This window comes from Microcaecilia unicolor, chromosome 1 (assembly GCF_901765095.1).
Source record: "Microcaecilia unicolor chromosome 1, aMicUni1.1, whole genome shotgun sequence".
In the NCBI taxonomy this organism is placed as follows: Eukaryota; Metazoa; Chordata; class Amphibia; order Gymnophiona; family Siphonopidae; genus Microcaecilia; species Microcaecilia unicolor.
This window is the reverse complement of record NC_044031.1, coordinates 704,297,711-704,311,776: the sequence shown is the minus strand read 5'-3', so window position 1 is coordinate 704,311,776 and position 14,066 is coordinate 704,297,711. Positions and strand designations below refer to the sequence as shown.

The 14,066-nt window shown below is 47.2% G+C and overlaps 1 protein-coding gene across 1 annotated transcript in view; it reads left to right on the top strand.

Annotated features, from left to right (window-relative positions):
- The window catches only part of LOC115461666 (myocardial zonula adherens protein-like), a 183,881-nt gene that overhangs the window by 147,217 nt on the left and 22,598 nt on the right, over positions 1-14,066 (top strand). The gene's annotated exons all lie outside the window — the stretch shown is intronic.

Sequence of the window (14,066 nt, the reverse complement as noted above, 5' to 3'; positions counted from 1 at the left end):
ATATTCTCACATATGGGTAACGACATCCACATCGCCTGGTATGTAATGCTTGATAGTGTATTACAGCTTTTAAACAACATGTGCAGTTTTCCCACTGTGCGTGTATGAGTGCCTTTCTGCCCACCGTGAGAATGCAGGACCTGCAGCATTCTTCCTTCCACCGTGAGGAGAAGATGCACTATTTCGTGGTTCCCTCAAAGTGTCTGGTGTGGTTGCTTCTCAACAGCGATTTTTTTGTGCCTTCCCTATGGGATTTCTTTTTTCCCCTTAGGGGGTTTTCCCTTTCCTTTCCCTTACAGTTTTAGCACTTTTACCCCGCGTCTAAGTTTTCTTTGTTTTTTTCACACTCAGTTGGCCCTCTTAGGCCTGTGCTCTGGTTGGGGTTTATTTTTACCTTTTTTTGTGGTGCTCAGCCCCTTTTTTCAAGTCATTTGATTTTGCCACAGGCGTTTTTCCTTCCATGTCATCGAAGGTTCCCAGTGGCTTTAAGCACTGTGCATGGTTCAATAAGACCATCTCTGGCAAGGCCTGAACATACCCCTTCCAGCTGTATTCTTTGTCTTCGTATGACACAGCCTGGACCATTCTCGATGAGCACATCCGGGCCATGTTCCAAGAGCACTTAGCAAGGATTTTACAACAGTGTGCACTGGCGTCTGGGGTGATTGCACCATCCAATGCCTCTTGCTGTTCCCCGCAAGGCCCTCAGCCTGCGGTGAGGTCTCTGATGCCAGTGCCATCTGCAGTACCAATGTCAGCAACTGCCCGTGTGGGCACCCCTTTGATGTTGGTGGCGGAAACTTCTCCAGTATCAAGGTTGGAGCCTACACCTCAACACTCCTCTTGAGGTAGTGGTCCCTCTGTGTTGAGGCAGTCTCAATGTTGGACCTCCCATGAGGAGTTCTTTACTGACACCGATGAGGTATCCCATCTGACCTCTTCCCTCCAGAGGAGTCTCTACCTGAGTGCCTTTTCTTCCCCAGTTTTGTCAGGAAAATGTCTGCTATTCCAATTGGTTTGGAGACAGAGGACGAGCACAGGTCTGAGTTGTTTGAGGTCCTGGACTATGACTCCTCCTCCTCCTAGAGAGGCTGTGATGGCCTTCTTCACCGGATCCTGAAAGATGTTCAGGTGAAGAACTTGGGAGTACCATCTGTCGGTCCCTGTCCTGCCCAAAACGATTGACACCAGATACCGGATCCAGAATCCCCCAGGGTTTGACAAGCCTTAGTTGCATCATTATTCCCAGGTGGTGGTATCTGTGCTGAAAAGAGCCAAGAGTTCTGGGGACTCACGGATATGGCACTGGGCCATGCTCCAAGAGCACTTGGGCGGGAATTTTACAGCAGTGTGTATTGGCATGTGAAGTGCTTGCACCAGCCATGCCTCTTGCTGTTGCCCCGCAATCTGAGAAGAAAGTGTCAGATTTCTTTTTCTGATAATTTTTTCTTTTGCTTTATCATGTCACTGCCACTACAAATGTATCCATAGACCCCTGAGAGAGAGCAGGTTGGAGCATATCGCATTTCTTCAACTTATTTTTCTACTGCATTATAGGAACCCAAAACTTTAAATACCTAGTTTAGCACAACAATTATGCAAATTCCTGGTACTCTGTTCAAACCACCTCAGCTCCACAGGGGCTCCAAAGAGGCACTTCCCTTTGAGCATGCCTCTTTGATCATTCATCTGCATACCACAGCATTTTATATGTCCAGCCAGCCTCCAAAAATGATGTCAGTACCTCATGGCTATTTAGCAGAACACTTCCTCTTGCTCACTTCCTTCCTCCATGCCAGTCCCAACAGAGTTAATCCGCAGAAAACCTCCTGGTCTTACTGAATCACCACATCCAACGCCACCCAGGGCCAGATAAACAAAAGTCCTTTCAAGATGTATGCCTATCATTTTTAAAAAGTTATCATTTCCTTTGTAGTTACTATTATTTTCAGGTGTATGCGGGATAGATGTGGAAGGTAATTTTCTAACAGGTTGCCTAGGTTTTGGAGGTGGAGGACATACCTATTTGTAGCCTGTTTTATAATATTAGATAGGCATCTGTCTTTCTAGCACAAACCTCGCAAAAATAGCACTAAGATTGTGGGCTCTAAATTTCCATCTGCTCCCAAGCAGGCATAAATGCTAGCTTGTAATATGCATGCACACAATTCACCCACGCACTGCCGACACTTCACCCCAGAACACACCTACATTGGTCACTTGTATGTGTATTGCTCAGAGTTGAGTTCTAAAATATTTGATTACTTTAGCTGTGATGTGCATAAACAGGCTAAGTGGAGCAATGTTATGAAGACAATTCTGTAAATGTGTGTTTCCTTTTGGGGCCCTGTTGCCACGTGCTGGAAAAAAACACAACCACCAGTGTAACTTGGTATTTGCATGCCTTATACTTTACACGTCTACAATTACACCGGCCAGACCTGGCGTAACTGCGATCACGTAAATTCTGTAAATTATGCATGTAAGTGGGAGTCCTGCCCATGCTTTCCCACATAAAAGTCCCTATGCCACTTCCAGGCATTGATACAGAGTATTGCTTAGTCCCAAATGAATGGATAAATACATCTTCTCCGAGGACAAGCAGGCTGCTTGTTCTCAAAGTTGGGTCGACGTCGGCCCAGGATCAGAAGTTTTGGTAGCAAAAATCGTCCAGAGTCTTCTGGCGCGCGAGCGGCGTACACCATGCATGCGCGGACCGGTTTCCCGCCCAGTGCGTGAGTAAGGATCTCAGTATTTTTTTCTCTGTGTATGAAGTGACTCGTTTTTTTTTCCCGCTGTGTTCCTCTCGGCCCAGGAAAGAGTCTGTGCATGATTGCTTCCTTTTTCTTTTTTGTTCGTCATTATACAAAATTAAAAAAAAAAAAAAAAAGTAGAGTAGTTCCCTTTATTTTCTTAGTGTTAGTCACTAGGTTTAAGTTTCTTTTCTATTCACCGCAACTGTCTTTTGTTTCCCTTTTTGTGCCTTTTTAATTGGCACAATCGCATCCTTTAATTTCGCAGACGCCATTTTTCCATCCATGTCATCGAGGACACCCAGCGGCTTTAAGCGTTGTACTCGGTGCAACCGGACCATCTCGGGTACCGACCCCCACGTGTGGTATCTCCAGTGCCTTGGGCCCGATCATCTACCAGCTGCTTGTAAGCTGTGTCCTTTGATGAAAAAACGGACCCAAGTGTCTCGGGAGGCTCAACTAGAAAAACTTTTTGCGGATCGGTCCGGTCCTTTGACATCGACATCGGTACCGAAGTTGCGGCATCGACATCGAGGGAAGCATCGACTTTGAGAGCACAGGTAATGGCTGCCGAACGACCACATCGCGCTGGGAACAGTGAGGCGTTGAGTGGGTCTCCACCTGTCTTGAGGCCTACTGCTATGCAGGCCCCCCTGGGACCGTCCTTCGTCGGACCCAGCCCCGAGGAGGCGTGAGGATTCCATGTCCTCCTCTTTGCTACCGAGGAGCTTCAATGACGGGCGTCGAGCGAAGGCTAAGAAGCACTGTCATCGATATCCTTCCACGCGCGGTACCGAAAGCTCAAGGGAGCCGAGGGATTCGGCACCCGAGAAGCGTCGGTGCCGAGAGGACTGCTCGCCCTCTATACAGGAGGTGCCGATGCATCGGTCTTCTGGCAGCCTGGTACCGGCTCTCGAGCTCCCACAGATTCTCCCACCAGCCCCTGCACCGGCCCTGCAGCCTTTTCTGATGGCGGCTCTCGACGAGCGCATCAGGGCCATTCTTCCAGAGCTTCTGGAGGGATTGCTGCGCCAGTCTACTATGGTGCCAGGGGTGCTTGTGCCTTCTGCACGGTCTGTTGAAGTGGCATCTGGTCCTTCGCCTGTGTGAGGTCCTCGACCTCGGTGCCACTTGCGGCATTGGGGTCTGCTGCCACCCGGGTTGACTCTCCTTCGATGTTGGAGGAGGAAGCTTCACTGCAGTCCAGGCAGGGGTCAACTTCTTGACATCACCCTCGAGGTCGTCGTTTCTCGACGTCGAGACAGGCTCAGGTTCGGGCTGCTGTTAGAGAGCTTTTGTCCGATACCGAGGATGAGCATTTGTGGGAGGAAGAGGAGTGGCCTAGTGGTTAGAATGGTGGACTTTGGTCCTGGAGAGCTGGGTTCAATTTCCACTGCAGGCACAGGCAGCTCCTTGTGATTCTGGGCAAGTCACTTAACCCTCCATTGCCCCAGGTATAAAATACTGCATTGAGCCTGCCATGAGTGGGAAAGCGCGGGGTACAAATAAAAAAAAAAAAAAAAAGATCCCAGATACTTCTCTGAAGAAGAGTCCTATGGGGTCCCCTCTGATCCTACTCCGCCCATTGAGAGAAGGATGTCTCCGCCTAAGAGTCTTTCTTTTTCCTCCTTTGTCCGGGAAATGTCTAAGGATATTCCCTTTCCTATGGAGGTTGTGGATGAGCCCAGGGCTGAGATGCTTGAGGTCTTGGATTATCCTTCTCCACCTACAGAGGTTGCAATGGCTTCTTTGCATAATACACTCAGGGAAGTTCTTATATGAAACTGGTCGATCCCTCTCTCTAATCCAGTGGTCCCCAAAAAAGCTGAGTCCCAGTACAGAGTCCACGGAGAGCAGATAATGGTGAATAGAATTCGCTACCTATGTTCCTGTGCCCACTCTGCCGAACACCTTTGGCTGAAATCCCGTGCCCATGCTGACTTCATACATTTCAAATTCTTGCTGACCTCCTTCCAGTCTGCTGTTTTAGCTCTTTTACTTGCCAAATAGGACTATTATATCCAGTTGACAAATTCTCTTGGCTCAAACCCTCGACATCTCTTTGCCACACTGAACTCTCTCCTCAAAGTGCCTTCACCTCCAACCCCCCCCCCCCCCCTTCACTTTCTCCCCAGACTCTGGCTGAGTTCTTTCATGATAAGGTTCACAAGATTAAACTTGAATTCTCAACCAGGTCACCTCCACCTCTCCTTCCCTTAGTCCATTCTCTCACCCTTCCAACCCCTGCCTCCTTTTCTTCCTTTTCTGAAATCACTGAAGAGGAAACTACACATCTTATTTCCTCCTCGAAACAAACTACCTGTTCCTCTGATCCTATTCCCACCCATCTACTTAGCACTATCTCTCCTACTGTCATCCCTTTTATCTTCCATATCCTCAATCTTTCACTTTCCACTGCGCTGTTCCTGATGCCTTCAAACATGCCGTAGTCACACCACTTCTTAAAAAACCTTCATTGGACCCTACCTGTCCTTCCAAATATCGCCCCATCTCTCTCCTCCCTTTCCTATCCAAGATACTTGAACGTATTGTTACCTCCGTTGCTTTGACTTTCTTTCATCTCAAGCTATTCTTGATCCACTTCAATCTGGCTTTCGCCCCCTTCATTCAACTGAAACATCGCTTGCTAAAGTCTCCAGTGATCTGTTCCTGGCCAGATCCAAAGGTCTCTATTCTATCCTCATCCTTCTCGATCTATCTGCTGCTTTTGTCACTGTTGATCACAGCCTACTCCTTGATACGCTGTCCTCACTTGGATTTCAGGGCTCTGTTCTTTCCTGGTTTTCTTCTTATCTCTCCCAGCATACCTTTAGTGTATAATCTAGTGGATCCTCCTCTACTTCTATCCCACTGTCAGTTGGTGTACCTCAGGGATCTGTCCTGAGACCTCTTCGTTTCTCCATCTACACTTCTTCCCTTGATACTCTGATCTCATCCCATGGTTTTCAGTATCATCTTTATGCTGACAACTCCCAGATCTACCTCTCCACCCTAGAAATCTCAGCCGAAATCCAGGCCAAAGTATCAGCCTGCCTGTCTGACATTGCTGCCTGGATGTCTCAGCGCCATCTGAAACTAAACATGACCAAGACTGAGTTTCTTATCTTTCCCCCTAAACCAACCTCTCCTCCTCCCCCATTCTCTATCTCTGTGGATAACACTCTCTCATCCTTCCTGTCTCATCAGCTCGTAACCTTGGGGTCATCTTCGACTCCTCCCTCTCCTTCTCTGCACATATTCAGCAGACTGCTAAAACCTGTCGTTTCTTTCTCTATAATATCACCAAAATTCGCCCTTTCCTTTCTGACCACACTACCAGAACCGTGATCCACACTCTTATCACCTCTCGCTTAGACTATTGCAACTTGCTTCTCACAGGTCTACCACTTAGCCATCTCTCTCCTCTTCAATCTGTTCAAAATTCTGCTGCACGACTAATATTCCACCAGTGTCATTATGCCCTCTCCTCAAATCACTTCACTGGCTTCTTATCCGTTTCCGCATACAGTTCAAACTCCTCCTATTGACTTATAAGTGCATTTACTCTGCAGCTCCTCAGTACCTCTTCACTCTCATCTCTCCCTACATTCCTCCCCGGGAACTCCATTCGCTGTGTAAATCTCTCTTATCTGCACCCTTCTCCTCCATCGCTAACTCCAGACTTTGTTCCTTTTATCTTGCCTCACCATATGCCTGGAATAGACTTCCTGAGCCGGTACGTCAAGCTCCATCTCTGGCCGTCTTCAAATCTAAGCTAAAAGCCCACCTTTTTGATGCTGCTTTTAACTCCCCAGGCAGAGAGTCTAGGACCTTGGATTCTTTTGGGAGGAAGACGTATCAGGCCGCTATGCTCGCAGCCAAGATTCAGACATACCAGCTCTACACGAGCATCCATTGTGGAACTCGGTGAGGGAACTGTCTAGTTTGGTCGAAGCGCTTCCTCTGGATCTGGCCGAACCTTTTCACCAGGTGGTCAGGCAGCAGAATCCTGGCCAGGGATATTTACGACACTTTTGATGTGACATCCAGAATAGCTGCTCAAGTTATAGTGATGCGCAGACTCTCATGGCTGCATGTCTCTGACCTGGATCATAAGATCCAGCAGCGAATGGCGGATCTTCCTTGCCGGGGGGATAACCTTTTTCGTGAAAAAGTAGAGGATGTGGTCGATTAGGTCAAAAAGCACAATGATGCTATGAATTCTCTCTCCCGCCGGGCGTCTTTTGCTACCACCTCTTCATGTAGGAAGTTTTTTGGAGGGAAGAGGAGTGCTCCCTATTCCTATAATAGGTGTAGGTACACTCCTGCTTCTCGGCAGCCTACCCAGGCTCAGTCCCAGCATGCCCGTTTTCGTCAACAGCGTGCGCCTAAGGCCCCTGCGGCTCCCCAGCAAAAGCAAGGGATGGGCTTTTGACAGGCTCCGGTGCAGCATAGCCACAGTGCAAGTGTCCGTTCCGGATGACTTACCGGTTGGGGGGGGGGGGGGGGGAGGTTAATATTTTTTCACCAAAGGTGGCCTCTTATAACTTCCAACTGGTGGGTTTTTCAAGTAGTCCGGTTAGGATACACTCTCAATCTGGAATCCAAGCCTCCAAATTTTCCACTGGGAGTTCATTCCAACAGCTCCCAGCACGAGCAGGTACTTGCAGAGGAACTCTCCGCCCTTCTAAAGGCCAGTGCGGTCGAACTCGTTCCACCAGGGGAAGAGGGCTGGGATTCTATTCCAGGTACTTCTTTGTGCAAAAGAAAACAGGGGGGATGCGTCCCATCCTAGACCTAAGGGCCCTGAACAAATTCCTAGTCCGAGAAAAGTTCAGAATGGTTTCCCTGGGCACCCTTCTTCCCATGATTCAGGAAAACGATTGGCTATGCTGTCTGGACTTAAAGGATGCCTATACCCACATCTCGATACTCCCAGCTCACAGGTAGTATCTTCGATTTCGGTTGGGAACGCGGCACTTTCATTACTGTGTACTGCACTTTGGCCTCGCGTCTTCGCCCAGGGTTTTCACAAAGTGCCTGGCTGTTGTTGCAGCATCGTTACGCAGACTGGGAGTGCATGTGTTCCCTTATCGCGACGATTGGCTGGTAAGGAGCACCTCGGAGGCAGGCACTCTACAGTCCATGCGGATTACTATTCGAGTGCTAGAGCTACTGGGGTTCGTGATCAATTATCCCAAGTCCCATCTCGTCCCGGTTCAAAAATTGGAGTTCATTGGAGCTCTGTTGGACAGACGGACATCTCGAGCTTACCTTCCCCAGGCAAGGGCAGACAATCTCCTGGCCCTCGTGTCCATGGCAAGGGCAGACAATCTCCTGGCCCTCGTGTCCATGGCTCGAGCGTCTCAACAGATCACAGCTCAGCAGATGTTGAGACTCTTAGGACATATGGCCTCCACAGTTCATGTAACTCCCATGGCACGCCTACATATGAGATCAGCTCAATGGACCCTAGCTTGCCAGTGGTGCCAGGCCACAGGGGATCTAGAGGATGTGATCTATCTCTCCACCGACTTTTGCAGTTCCCTTCAGTGGTGGACCATTCGATCCAATTTGACCTTGGGACATCCTTTCTAAATTCCTCAACCACAAAAATTGTTGACGACAGATGCATCCCTCCTAGGGTGGGGAGCTCATGTAGATGGGCTTCACACTCAAGGCGCTTGGTCTTTTCCGGAAAAGGGTCTTCAGATCAACCTCCTGGAATTATGAGCAATCTGGAACTCTCTCAAGACTTTCAGATATTGGCTGTCCAACCAAATCATTCTGATTCAGACAATCAGGTTGCTATGTATTACACCAACAAGCAAGGGGGCACAGGATCTCGCCCTCTGTGTCAGGAAGACGTCCGGATGTGGCTTTGGGCACGCTGTCACGGCATGTTTCTCCAAGCCACGTATCTGGCAGGCGTAAACAACAGTCTGGCCAACAGGTGGAGCAGGATCATGCAACCATCAGAAGTGGTCGCTAAACATGGGCGCTGTCCACAAGATCTTCTGAGCGTGGGGCACCCCCTCGGTAGATCTTTTCGCCACTAAGATCAATCACAAAGTCCCTCAATTCTGTTCCACACTTCAGGCCCATGACAGACTAGCGTCAGATGCCTTTCTCCTGCATTGGGGGACAGGCCTTATGTATGCGTATCCTCCCATACCTCTAGTAGGGAAGACTTTGCTGAAACTCAAGCAAGACCGCGGGACAATGATCGTGGTTGCTCTCTTCTGGCCTCGTCAGATCTGGTTTCCTCTTCTTCTGGAGTTGTCCTCCGAAGAACCGTGGAGATTGGAGTGTTTTCCCGACCCTCATCACCCAGAATGAGGGGTCGCTTCTACATCCCAACCTCCAGTCTCTGGCTCTCAAGGCCTGGATGTTGAGAGCTTAGAAATTGCCTCTTTAGGTCTTTCAGAGGGTATCTCCCGAGTCTTGCTTGCTTCCAGGAAAGATACCACGAAAAAGTGTTATTCTTTCAAATGGAGGAGGTTTGCCATCTGGTGTGACAGCAAGGCCCTAGATCCTTTTTCTTGTCCTACACAGACCCTGCTTGAATGCCTTCTACACTTATCAGAGTAAGAGTTCACCTTAGTGCAATTAGTGCTTATCAACGTGTAGCGGGTAAGCCTATCTCTGGACAGCCGTTAGTTGTTCGCTTCATGAGAGGTTTGCTTTTGTCAAAGTCCCCTTTAAAACCTCCACCAGTGTCATGGGATCTCAACGTCATTCTCACCCAGCTGCTGAAAGCTCCTTTTGAGCCACTGAATTCCTGCCATCTGAAGTATTTGACCTGGAAGGCCAAATCGCAATGCAAACTAGACATTTGCCCTAATAGTCTAATAAGATCTGCACCCAAACGACCCACGTAAATTACAGACTACAAAATGGGCTCTTTCCCACGGATAAAGGAAACATCCTACTTACTCCGCTACCGAAAGATGCTAAGAAAAGCACAATGGACCTAACCAACTATCGCCCAGTAGCATCTATTCCACTTATAACCAAACTCATGGAAGGCATAGTGACGAAACAACTTACTGAATACCTAAATAAACACTCAATCCTGCACGAGCCTCAATCAGGATTTCGGTCAAATCACAGCACTGAAACAGTTCTAGTGTCCGCAATGAACTCGTTTAAACAAGCAATTGCAACTGGTAACAACATACTCCTCCTACAATTCGACACGTCCAGCGCCTTTGACATGGTTAACCATGAAATACTTTTACATATACTAGAATACTTCGGAGTAGGAGGCACAGTTCTCAAATGGTTCAAAGGATTCCTAACCACAAGATCATACCAAGTAACAACGAACGCGGACAGATCACTCCCATGGACACCTGAATGTGGAGTACCCCAAGGATCCCCCCTCTCACCATCTTTATTCAACCTAATCATGATACCTTTAGCCAAACTCCTAGCCAATCAAAACCTCAACCCTTACATATATGCAGATGACTTCACAATTTCCATCCCGTTCAAACAGGATCTAAATGAAATCACCAACGAGATCAACCAAAGCATCCAAATAATGCACACCTGGGCAGATGCATTCCAACTAAAACTTAATGCAGAAAAAACACAATGTCTTGTACTTACCTCACAATATAACACAAAAAACTTCTGCACCATAACCACACCATACTGTTCTCTTCCTATCTCACAAAACTTGAAAATTCTTGGAGTCACCATTGATCGAAACCTTACTCTTGATGCCCATGTGAAAAACACTACGAAAAAAATGTTTTTCTCCATGTGGAAACTCAAAAGAGTAAAACCATTCTTCCCGAGATACATCTTCCGTACCTTGGTACAGTCAATGTTAATAAGTCATCTGGACTACTGCAACGCACTGTACGCTGGCTACAAAGAACAGACTATTAAAAAAACTCCAGACAGCCCAGAATACGGCCGCCAGACTCGTATATGGAAAAGCTAAATATGAACGTTCAAAACCCTTAAGAGAGAAACTTCACTGGCTCCCACTTAAGGAACGCATTGCATTCAAGATCTGCACGATTGTACACAAAATCATTCACGCAGACACCCCAACCTAAATGCTAAACCTCGTGGACCTACCTCCCAGAAACGCCACAAGATCATCTCGCAAATTTCTCAACCTACACTTCCCCAGCTGTTAAGGACTAAAATACAAGCTGATGCACGCCACCACCTTTTCATACAAGAGCACGCAGTTATGGAATGCATTACCCACAGAACTGAAAATAATCGACGAAACAACTACCTTTCGCAAATCTCTGAAGACATACTTCTTCAACAAAGCCTACAATGAGAACCTACAGCCCCACTAATCCACTTCACCAACCCATTCAATTATGAAATACCCAATAAATCCCTTCCTTCTCTTTCTTCCCTTAATTAATCTCTACACAATACTAACAATACTTGATACACTGGAAAAACCATGTTAATAATACTATGTAAGCCACTTTGAGCCTGCAAATAGGTGGGATAAGGTGGGATACAAATATAATAAATTAAATTTTCTTGGTGGCTGTTACTTCAGCTCATAGAGTCAGTGAGCTCCAAGCCCTGGTAGTGCATGCACCTTATATCAAGTTTCATCATAACAGAGTAGTCCTCCGCACTCACCCTAAGTTCTTGCCAAAGGTGGTGTCGGAGTTCCACCTGAACCAGTCAATTGTCTTGCCAACATTTTTTCCCCATCCACATACCCGCCCTGGTGAAGACAAGTTGCACACCTTGGACTGTAAGAGAGCACTGGCCTTTTACGTGGAGTGGACAAAGCCCTATAGACAGTCCGCCCAGTTGTTTGTTTCTTTTGATCCCAACAGGAGGGGAGTCGCTGTCGGAAAACACACAATCTCTAATTGGCTAGCGGATTGCATATCCTTTATGCCCAAGCAGGGCTGATTCGAGGGCCATGTTCACATAATGTCAGAACCATGGCTGCGTCAATGGCTCACTTGAAGTCAGCTTCTGTTGAAGAGATTTGCAAGGCTGCAACGTGGTCATCAGTTCACACATTCACATTTCACTACTGCCTTCAGCAGCCTGCAAAATCTGTTCAGGGTTTAGAATCCAACTCCACCCTCCTAGGCCCATTTCTGTTCTGTTCCAGGCTACACTCTCACTTAGTTGTGTTTCTTTTCAGGTCAATCTCTATTATGTCCTCACCATTGCGAGGCCCAATTGACCAATGTTCATTGTTTTGATTGAGCCTGGCAGCTATGGATACCCCAACTGTGAGAACAAGCAGCCTGCTTGTCCTCGGAGAAAGCGAAGATACTTACCTGTAGCAGGTATTCTCCAAGGACAGTAGGCTGATTGTTCTCACGAACCCGCCCTCCTCCCCTTTGGAGTTGTTATTGTTCTCCTCTTGCTTTTGGACTACACTGAGGTCCTTACTCATGCGACGGGTGGGAAACCGGTCCACACATGCGCAGTACGCACCGCTTGCGCGCCAGAAGAGTGGAAGATTTTTTAGATTTTTGCTAGCAAAACTTCCGATCCTGGGCCGACGTGAGCGTCAACCCAACTGTGAGAACAATCAGCCTGCTGTCCTCGGAGAATACCTGCTATACAGGTAAGTATCTTCACTTTTTCTGAAAACTGTGTACAGATGACACAAAAATGAAATACCAAGATTTGTATCCATCCATGACATAGAGCATGAATAATTGCAAGCCATTGTACATTGTTACTGGTTTGTTTATTTATTTTTGTATAGAAGTTCATTGTCTTCATGGATAGTCCTAGAATTTTCTGACTCGTTCTTTGGCAGACTACTTTGCATGTTTTTTTGGAAAGTACTTCCAGTAAGAGTTTTGTATCATGCATGCTGCAAGTGCTCTGTCCTGATCTTTCATTAAGGTGCAAGAGTTCAACTTTTTAAAATTTTATTTTTGTCAAATGCAGACCCAAGCAGAGTACATAAACACCTTAAGTTCTAAGTGTGTTGTCTTATAATAGCATCACAGGTGCTGTATTTTACCAGATTATGATCACAATATTTTTTCCAAGTGGAAGTGATTATAAGTATAGCCATACTGGGACAGACCGAAGGTCCATCAAGCCCAGCATCTTGTTTCCAACTGTGGCCAATCCAGGTTACAAGTACCTGGCAATATCCTAAAACAGTACAATAGATTTTATACTGCTTATCAAGCAGCAGATATTTCTATTTGTTGGATTTTGTCATTTTTACTCACTGAACTCAGGCACTTTTGGTTAGGTAATGTAAACCTTCACAAAATTTTGGAGGGAGGAGTCAAAAGTCTAGGGATCTGAAAATTAATTGGGGGGGCCATGGTAAGGCTGAAGGTTCTCCTATGTCACCCAGTACTCATGCATCAGCCTTTCCAAAAGCTCCCTCCACTCTTGTCTCCTCTGTCTTCACCCACACTCCTCTCTCTTACTTCATCTCTCTTTTCCCTACCCTCTCACACCTTACTACCTTCTCTTCCCCTCCTGTTGCCATACCCTCTCTTTCTATCGTGTACCTCACCTCATGCTCTTGGACCCAGCCCTTCATGCTTACCTTCTTCTGCCGTGAATTTCCATTGCTCTGCCTACCCTTTCTTCCCTCTCTTACTCCCTATTCCCCCCACACACACACACACACTTACCTCTTTCCTTCTTGCCCAGTCCTATCCCTTTCTCCCCCTCTTGCCACCTCTCACATTTTCCTCTGTAGCACAACCCATTTCTTCCCCCACTATTCCTTTCCCTCTTTTGCCCCCCCCCCCCCCCCACTCCTTTCTTACCATTCCAAACCCAACCCCATCCCACACTCACCTCTTTGTGCTCCACTGACGTCATCCCTTCTCTTTACGATTTGGCTCTCTAAACTCTCAACTGTCTGCTTGCTTACTTCCAATGACCAGGCCAAAATGACTGTTCTATTCTCCTTCTGACTCTGTTGATGACCCAGATCAATTCTAGCAAGCAGGACCATAGGCACAGAGTACAGTACTAACCATCTTTATGAGGAGATTCACCCAATTTCTACTGCCTCTCATCCTGTCTCCAGTCCTCCAAGTCATTTACTGCATGTCTCAACTTCTCCCCACCCTTTGTATACCCTTCCTCTCACCTCATGCCCTCACTACTCCCAACCCATCTAATACTCCCCCGCTTCCCAGATATCTACCAACTGTCAGGTTCTCATTCTCCCCTACAAATTCCCACTTAGTCACCCTACTGTCACTTTCACAGTAAGTGTACACTTGCGTGAAAATGTATAGTGTTCTGTATATTTATGTACTTGAGGGGCAGGTGAATGTGGGTGCCTAGTTGTAGTACTATCCTTTAAGT